Here is a 9,740-nt window from a genome sequence, read left to right on the forward strand (position 1 = left end):
GTGAGCAAAGGGAATCTGGTGTACTACAGGGCAGAGGCGGTCAACATAACTACGTATGTAAAGCATCTTGAAAACATGTCTGGTGTTGGGGGCTCTAGACTCGGGCTGCCTGGGCTTCGTCCCTTCCCTGCCACTTGCTGTGCCACAGGGGACAAGTTACTCAAGCCCTCTGTGCCTGACTTCCTTCAGCTATAAATTGAGGGTGGTAATAAAAGTCCCACCCTCATGCTTGTGTCGGGCTGATTCAATAAGGGAATGCACGTAATAGTGATTCGAAGCAATGCCTGGCACATAGTAGGCACTTTAGGTAAATAGCTGTTATTATCATTGTTGCTGTTTTGTACTCCAAAGACTTCTGAAGTCATCAGACTCTGACCCTTGCTGTTGGAGCTTTTCAAGCACCCCTTTAAATGAAAGCACCCCTGGGAAGGTTAGCAACCACCACTTTGGACCTCTTGGAGAGGGGCAGGAGATGGTGTCACGGAAAATGATGAGAGATGGAGACTGGGGGCCAGAGGGGCCTTGGAGGGCAGAACCTCTCTGAGGAGAGCCTCATTTAGGAGGAAAGGCCACCATTTAGCACCTCACCCAGCCCAATCCAGCAGCTTGCCCTTGGGCGGAAAATAGTAATGATGCTAGCTGACCTTGCCCTGCAAGAGTTACGGGTCAGACATATTGCTCTGCTTTACTCGTGCAGGAAACCATTTAAACCTCATAGTGATGCCATGAGCACGTGCTCACCTCCCCCTTTTACAGACAAGGCCACTGAGGCCCAGAAAGCTCATACAACCTGTAAATGACACACAACTAATTTATGGTCCCGCCATAAAGGACTGTACCTTGGGCCCTACAAAGTCCACATTCTCTCTTGAACCCCACACTCTGTCCCTTTGACTTTTCCCGCTGATGCAGTGGTTGGACATGTATCTATTTCCCTTTACCCCCTGCTCCCCAAAGTCAGACAGGTCCCCACCTCCCCTGCCGCTGAGACAAACCTCGGCCATTGGGCTGGAACCCATCCATGGGACCATCTGATCTCCCACCGGTGATGCCCACAGCAGGTCAAAAGTGATGAGTGACAAGGTCCAGGGTGCCCTGTGAAGTCAAAGGTAGTCAGAGCACTGTCATGTACCAGTCGGTACACTGGGCTAGGAGAGGCAGCGGGGGCAGGATGGGATGTTGTTCTGTAAACCAAAGTGCTGGGGAATTTGAAGGACAAGAATCATGGGGCTGCTGGGAATCTCAGGAGGCTTCCTGGAGGAGGTGGCCTTGCACTGGGTCTTGAAAGAGGCCAACGTGGAATGCTTCATGGGGATTGCAGCCTTTTAGCAACCTCTCTGCTTAGGCCAGATGTAGAGAAGGGTTATTTATGGAACATCTACCCAATACCTAGATCATTCATTCCCAACAGCGACCCTGCTGTCATTGTGCCCATGCTATAGATAGATAGCTTTGTCTCACAAGACTGAGTCACTTGTCCAGGGTGGCCGTGTGAAGGCTGAAGTCCAGACCTATCTGACCCCCTAACCTGTGCCACTCCCCAGTACAAAACTGCTCCCAAAGGGTTACAACTGTTCCCACGCCCAATCCCACCTAGCGGTCCGGGCTCCATTAGCTTTCTCCTTTTCTTGCTACATCGCCTTGGGAAATATGCTGAAATTCTCTGATCCGTGCTTTCCTTACCAGAAAATACAAAGCATAAGAGTCCTTACTTGGAAGGATTTCTGTGAAGATTTTTTTTTTTTAAGATTCTATTTATTTATTTGATACAGAGAGAGAGAGGTCCCAAGTAGTCAGAGGGGCAGGTAGAGAGAGAGAGGGGAGGAAGTAGGCTCCCCATTGAGCAGAGAGCCCGATGCGGGGCTCGATCCCAGGATCCTGGGATCATGACCTGAGCTGAAGGCAGAGGCTTTAACCCACTGAGCCACCCAGGTGCCCCGATTTCTGAGAAAATTAAATAGAATACTGTATCTTATATCTTCAATATAATCCCTGGCATGTTATAAGTACCCAACAGTGGATAGCTACTTTATTATTATTACTATTATTACTATTACTATTATTAATGATGATGGCAACTGTTTCTATTACCATAAAGACAAAGAGCAACTCTAAAGCATGGATCACCCCTTCAGATGCCTGCCGAGGCTGAGCCAGTAACGAGAATCTATGAACTGGGCACGTGCAGATCAGTGAGGGCGGGGGGGGGGGGGGGGGGGGTGAGTTGGGATCTGCCGCAGAGTGGAGTGTGCGTGCCCCTGCTTAAAGATGGTCTGTGGTCTAATAAAAAACAAATATTTGGTCTTTGTTTCTGGTTCCTCGTTCTTCGGACAGAGCTCCCCAAACCCTTGGAATTTCCTGTCCCTTGTACACTGAGGAGATGAGTCATGGGGGGAAGGAGAGCAGCATAGCTTCAGGACAGGGGGCTGGTGGTCAGAAAGCCCCGGGTATGATTTAGAGGGTCGGGACTCTGAGTTTGCCCTCCCCAAGCCCCTGGGAAGGGAGAGGGGCTGGGAGATGGACTGCAATCACCAACGGCCAGTGATTTTACTGCATCACACACCTAGCTGATGAGACCTCTATAGGACCCTTAGCAACGTGTTTCAGAGACCTTCCGAGTCTGCGAGCACATGAGCGGTCCCTTGCGCGTCTCTGCCATTCGCCCGTTCCTGAGTTGTCTCCTTTAGAACAACCCAGAACACATAAGCGAAATGTCTCCCTCGTTCTGTGAGTTGTTCTAGTGAGTTATCACACCTAAGGAAGGGATCACGGGATCCCCCCCACTCATAGACCATTGGTTAGAAGTACAGGTGCCCCCCAGGACTTGCGATGGGCATCTGGAACCGGGGCGATCTTACGCGACGGAACCGGAACTCCAAGTACTTTCATGTCAGAACCGAGTTCACTTATTGGTTGCTTAGCTGCTACCAGAGGATTGCAGGATTCGTGTGGAAAACCCCCACACCGCTTGGTGTCAGAAATGGTATCAGAAAAAACACACCACATCTTGAAAAATGTAGAAAGTGGCTGGAAGAGGCACAAGGGGCTTCTTGGGGCCCTCCGTGCCGTGCGATCTCCCTTGACCCCACTGCTGGTTACCCAGCTGCTCGCCATGTGATGGATGGATGAGCTAGTGGGTTGCGTATTGTGCGTGTTTCTGTCTCTATGTCAGTACCTCATAATAGGTAATAAATCCCCAAAACCGCTTTTTCACTTTTTAAAAAGGATTTTATGTATTTGACAGAGAGAGAGCACAAGCAGGGGGAGCGGCAGGCAGAGGGAGAGGGAGAAGCAGGCTCCCCCGCCAGCAGGGAGACTATGCAGGACTCGATCCCAGGACCCTGGGATCATGACCTGATCCGAAGGCAGACACTTAACCAAAAGAGCCACCCAAGGTGCCCCCGTTTTTTGACTTTTAACCTTCCCATTTAAATAAAACACAGCTAAGGGCCAGATCTGGGCCCCAGGCAGCAAGTTGGCCACCCCGGAGTTTAGATATATTCTCCCAGATGGGGAGCGCCCGGACCCAAGATGACAGGGCACATCAGGGAAGACTTGGCAGGACTGGGATGAGACCTCAAAAGCTGGTCTGGTCCAGCCCCTTTCTCCTGCACACAAAGTATAATTATCCCCATTTTTCAGATGAGGTCATGGAGGCCCAGAAACCTCCGACGAGAGGCCACGCGTCAGACGGGGGCCTTAAAATTCCCAGCCACCTGACTGCTGTCTCACATCTTGAGCCTCCTGAAGCCCTAAGTGGTCTCTGCCTGGAAGGGGCCACTGGGGGCCCGAGGCTGTTCCCATTGGCTTTTCCATCAGGGCTAAGTTGCTTTTCTGAACTTGACTTACCCTTGTTGCAATTTTAATTCTTATTTTAGAGATGCTTTTAGAAAAGATGCTCTGAGGCCTTTGGGCACTAACGTCTCATCACTCACCATGACCATGATTTGTATTTTATTAGCAATAGTAATCCTCTGCTCTGGACATCGTCTTGTTTTCAGGTGATTCCAGACAGTTAGGAGGGGTTGACTCCCGCCCGATGGGCTGGTCCGAGGCGGCATTTTTCTCCTGAGAAGGTCAATGACCTTGATACTCACTCAGAGCCATGCTGCCCAGCGGTACCCAATGCCACTCCCAGACACGGTGCTGGACGCTTAGGAGACCACATCAGCCCTGGGCCACGGGAGACACAGAGACAAATAATCTTGGCTTCTACAAGGAAGTACCATCTTATTCATTCCTTTTCCACCTTTGTCCTGAGCTGGACCTGGAGAAAGTCTCGGTCTTGTCCTCTTTTGTCCTTGACACCTCTCTCTAGCTCTAACCAGGACAGAAGAGCCCTCCCACCCCCGGCCCTGGGGCTCGATCTGGTGAAAATTTAATGATGGCCATTTGCTTTTTTAGGCTATTTTTACAGTCGCCTCCTATTTCTGTTAAGGCATGTTGGTGTGATGTAAAGTTTCCTTCCCAACTACATATAAGCAAGGAAAGGGTGAATCTGAAGAAGGTATTAAAGAAAGCATGGTCTGGGTTAAGGTTGGCAGTCTGGGGCCGGAGGGCCAAATCCAGCCCACTGCCTGTTTTTGTACGGATCACAAACTGAGAATGACTTTTACATCTTTTTCAAGACTTTATTTATTTATTTGTCAGAGACAGAGAAAGAGCACAAGCAGGGGGAGCAGCAGACAGAGATAGAGGGAGAAGCAGGCTCCCTGCAGAGCAAGGAGCCTGATGCAGGACTCAATCCCGGGACCCTGGGATCACCACCCGAGCAGAAGGCAGACGCTTAACCAACTGGGCCACCCAGGCTTCCCTGACTTTTACAATTTTTTTAAAAAGATTTTATTTATTTCTTTATTTGACAGACAGTGATCACAAGAAGGCAGAGAGGCAGGCAGAGAGAGAGAGGAAGGGAAGCAGGCTCCCCGCTGAGCAGAGAGCCCAACCGGGGACTTGATCCCAAGACCCCGGGATCACGACCCGAGCCAAAGGCAGAGGCTCTAATCCACTGAGCCACCCAGATGCCCTTTTACATTTTTAAGTGGCTTGGGGGAAATCAAAAGAAGAATACAAGATACATACCTGAGATTCAAATATCCGTGTCCATACGTACAATTTCGTTGGCACACATCGGTGCTCATTCATTCTCGTTTTGTTTGACGGCTTTCCCACTACGATGGCAGAGTAATTACAACAGAGACGGAAGAGGTCGCAACATCTGAAACGTTTGTTATTAGACCCTTTACAGAAGAATTTTGCCAGCCCCGGGTGGAGGTGATTGGCCAACATGGCAATGACCCTCGTAATGGTACCAGACTGAGAGAAACCCTCATCTGGACTCTGGGAGGTTATGGTCATTTCTTTCCACCCATTTTATAAATGAGAAGGAAACGGGCTCGGAGAGGTTTAGTGACTTGCCTGAGGTCTCCCAGCTGGGAAGCTTCAAGCTGGGATTTGAACCCAAGTCATACAGCAAAGGGCTTTAGGTAGGCAGGGGTGAAGGTAACATATGCTTTGCTGACTTTCATTCCACACCCCCTGCCCCATTATCCTCTCCAAGGCCCCAGAACATACCTGGTACTTTTGTGCCTTTGTCCATATACCTCTTCCTCCTATTACGAACCCCCCACAAAAGGGTGCCTCCTTGAGGAAGTCTTCCCCATGGCCCATCCCCCCAGACCCAGGGCAGGCTCCCCCCTCTGTCCTCCCCACACGTGCACCTACAAGGCCGTGGATTATTCATCCTCATTTCCTGACGATATGGCTCACCTCCTCAAGCTCAGGTAAGGCCCCTGGAGGGTGGGGACTGTGACTTATACAAAGAACAAACGAGTTAGCAGGACAGGGCAGGCCCTCCGTGCCTAGAACCTGGACTATCGCCTCACCTCACCTCTCCCCTGCTCAGGTTTTATGCTCCAGCGATACAGAACAACTGGTAACTCCCCAAACCCAAAATCCTAGATCAGGCCTATCCACCTATGCACGGCCTCTTCCTTTGACGGGACATGCTCCCTACCCATTCTGCCTCCAACTCCTATTCATCCTTCAAAGCCCCAGTCAGGCGTCCGTATGAAAACCGCTGTTTCCCACTCCTACCCCCAACAGACCAGGCTCCCCTAGGCTGCCTCCATGCCCCCAGTTCTGGTGAGGCTATAGAGGGGGAGGCTTGCAGTCAGACAGCCTGGGTTCAAATCTGGCTCTTCTCAGTTCTAGCTCTACCGATGGACAAATGACTGAGCCTTGTTGTGCGGCAGCAACAGGTGTGGGCCAGGGTGAGGACTGGATTACAGAACGCCTGTGAAGCTCCTACATACAGTAAGTGCTCACTAAATGCAGCTATGGCTGCCCTGTCTTTGTAACTGGCAGTTTCTTTGTCCCCCGCCCTCCAAGTGTCGGGGGTTCTGTGGGAATGGGAACTGGCTCTCAGCGCTTAATACGGCAGCGGGTCTAGGCCAAGTGCACAGTAGAAGTGGGCTCCCCCGTACCTGTCCCTCCTCTCCCCCACCTCAACCCTGCTCTCAGCTGAACAGAGTGAACTGGCCTGGGGGTGGGTTGGGGAGGGGTTGGTGCTCCTCCTGCCCAAGTACAGCTCTGCTTTCTCACTGGTGTGTGTGTATGTGGGGGGGGGGGGTTGTCTCTGACCCGAAACCCGGGGCTCCATGCTCCAGGGCCAGGCCAAAGACTGCCCTCATAGCAGCCCTTCCAAATCCCGAGGACGATACCCCATAAACACAGTTTATGGGCCGGGAAACAGAGTTAGAGGCTTGTCCTGTTCATGAGTCAGCGGGACCTCAAAGGAGGCCACACTAGCGTCCTTGCTCCCCATCCAATCCCCAGGTCCTCTCCTGAGAGCGGGTTCCCCCGAACCATAAATCTGGAGAAAAGCAACCCAACCAAAGACACGCCTGGATGGTGTCCTTACAGCTGGGTTCGGGGCCAATGCCACAGCACGCAGAGCAAAGTGAGACCTCCCCAGGAAAGCGGGACTCCTCATAAGTCTAGATGGAAAAAAGGTGGGTCCCTGCTGAACAGGGCTCTGGGAAAGGCAGAGTAGTGCAGTGACCAAGAAGGCGGGCCCTGGCTTCAAGTTCAGATATCACAGCTAATAGCTGTGTGACCTTGGGAAAGTCATGTTACCTCTCTGAGCCTCGGTTTCCACCTCAATCAGGTGAGGCCCAGAGCCACTGTGAGGATAACACCTGGGAGGAACTTTGCTCACAGGGCCAGGCACCAGGTAAATCTTCAATTTATCTAGTTCTATCATCATCTGGAGAATCCTTGGGTTCTTCTCTTTCCTTCCCTGGACCTCAGCTCCTTCCAGGACAAGGCCTCCCTTCTCAGAGCAGAGCAGAGCCGGGGGGAATGGAGAGACAGCGCCCCGGGAGCAAGATGGAGACAGGCCAGCTGGGGTCATGAGGGTGGCCTCCTTAGGACTGTGGTTATAGCTAGAGCTTGGGAGCGCTGCCTCTGACCCAGTGTAAGGATTCACTGCCTGAGCCTGTAGTTTCCTAGAGAGATCATCCCAGGAGATGCCGGTGGGGGATTGGGGAAGGCAGCCAGCTAAGCTCTGGGCAGCTGGAGCTCAGCACCAACCGGGAAATTCTGGGAGTCAGTATCAGCCCCACGCTGGGCAAGGCAAAGTCTTCAGACACCAACCCATGGCTGTCATCAAGTGTGTTGGAAGAGGGGTGAGGGCCTCTGGGGGCTGCCACTGCGCCAGCTGCGAGTGCCTATTCCCTTCCAGGCACTCGGTACCCTCTGCACCATTTCTCACTTGGTCCCCCCACAGGTGGACATCATTACCTCCCTCCCCTTCTCTCTCTCTCCTTTTCAATTTTTCCTAACTTTCCATCGATCACAGCGAGGGTCCCTTCCCCTTTTAAATAGCCTTATCGAGGTATAACTTACACGCCACAAATATGTACACCGCAAGGTATTTTATTATATTTACAGGATGGACATCGTGACCACAACATAACGTTGGAAAGCTGCGCGTTTACAGTCGCTCCCCGTCTCCCCACCCCCACCAACGAGCCCCAGGCAGTCACAGATCCACGTTCTGTCTCCATCATTTTTTTCTCTTTGCACATTTCATGTAAACGGAATCATACCCTGTGCGATCTTCCGGGTCCCGGTTCTTTCACTTGGCGCGATGTTCTTGAAGTTTGTCTCTGTTGTACATGCTTCGGTATTTCTCCTTTTTGTTGTCAAATGGTATTCTGCCGGGTGGATATGCCACATTTCGCTTTTCCATTCACCAGCTGACTGACATTTGCACCGACTGCATTTTTTGGCTATGACGGCGAATGTTGCTGTGAACACTTGAGTACAAGTTTTTGGGTAGATATATGCTTTCATTTTTCTTTTTCTTTTTTTTTTTTTAAGATTTCAATTATTTATTTGAGAGAAAGAGAGAGCATGAGCAGGAAGAGGGGGAAGGACAGGAAGAGAAGGAAAGGTAGACTCCCCTGCTGAGCAAGGAGCCTGAGGCGGGGCTCGATCCCAGGACCCCGAGATCACGACCTGAGCCAAAGGCAGACGCTTAACCGACTGAGCCACCCAGGCGCTCTGCTTTCATTTTTCTCAAGTCGGTCCCGAGGAGCAGGATTGTTGGGTCCTACGCTAACTTCATGTTTACCATTTTGAGAAAATGTTTCTCCAAAGACACCGTACCACAGGGGGCAGCCCCAGCAGCGATGCACAAAGGTTTCAGTGCTGGACTCTTGCCCAGCGGAGTGAAGGGGTATCCCACAGCGGGTTTGATTTGCCTTTCCCTAATGACCACGGATCGGTTGAGCAGCTTTTCGGTGCTTGTTGGCCAAGTGTGTGATTTCTTTGGATCTGCATCTATTCCAATCATTTGCCCATTTATATTAATCAAAGCATAGCTGACATAGAAGAGACGATATTAGTTTCAGGTGTACGACGAGTGACTCAACGTTTATCTATATTACAAAACGCTCCCCACGATAAGGGCAGCTACCATCTGTCTCCATGCAAAGTTCCTACAGGATGACTGACTGTATTCCCCAGGCTGTTCTTTTCATCCCTGTCATTTACTTATTTTTTAACTGGAAGTTGGTACCTCTTAATCCCCTCCGCCCATTTCACCCATCCCCCTACCCTGACCCCTCAGGCAACCACCAGCTTGTTGTCTGTGCTTACGAGACTGTTTCTGGCTCTTTCTGCTCATCCATCTGTGTTGTTTTTTCAGATCCCGCATGGAAGTGAAATCATACGGTACCCGTCTGTCTCTGACTTCTTCCACTCAGCATAATGCCCTCCAAGTTCATCCACACTGTTGCAAACTCCTTTGCCTGTTTTTAATTAGCGATGTGTCTTCTTTGACATCCCCCTCTGCAAGAGAAAACCGTGGCTCAGAGAAGCAGAGCCGTCGCCCACAGTGCCATAGCTTGGGGGTGATGGGCAGCCTGACCCCTAAGCTCTGTCTTTGGCGTTACTCCAGGCTGTGTCCAGACGCCCATCTGACCTCTTTCCCCAAAAGCATGCTTGGGGCTGTTGGGAGTTGTGCATTTGGTTTTTTGGAAAGGAGGGGCTGAGCCCCCCCCCCCCCAACATCTTTCCTACCTTCAGAAAGCTAAGATTCCCAGAAACAAAGGTGCTCTTCTGCAGCCCGCGCCCCTCCCCAGCACAAGAACCAGGTGACAGCACAGATCCCCCCTGCCAGGTGCTCACAGGTTGAAGATGTGTGTCATGGACCATAAGGCTCTACCCCACCT

The sequence above is a fragment of the Mustela nigripes genome, chromosome 14 (assembly GCF_022355385.1).
Source record: "Mustela nigripes isolate SB6536 chromosome 14, MUSNIG.SB6536, whole genome shotgun sequence".
Taxonomy (NCBI): Eukaryota; Metazoa; Chordata; class Mammalia; order Carnivora; family Mustelidae; genus Mustela; species Mustela nigripes.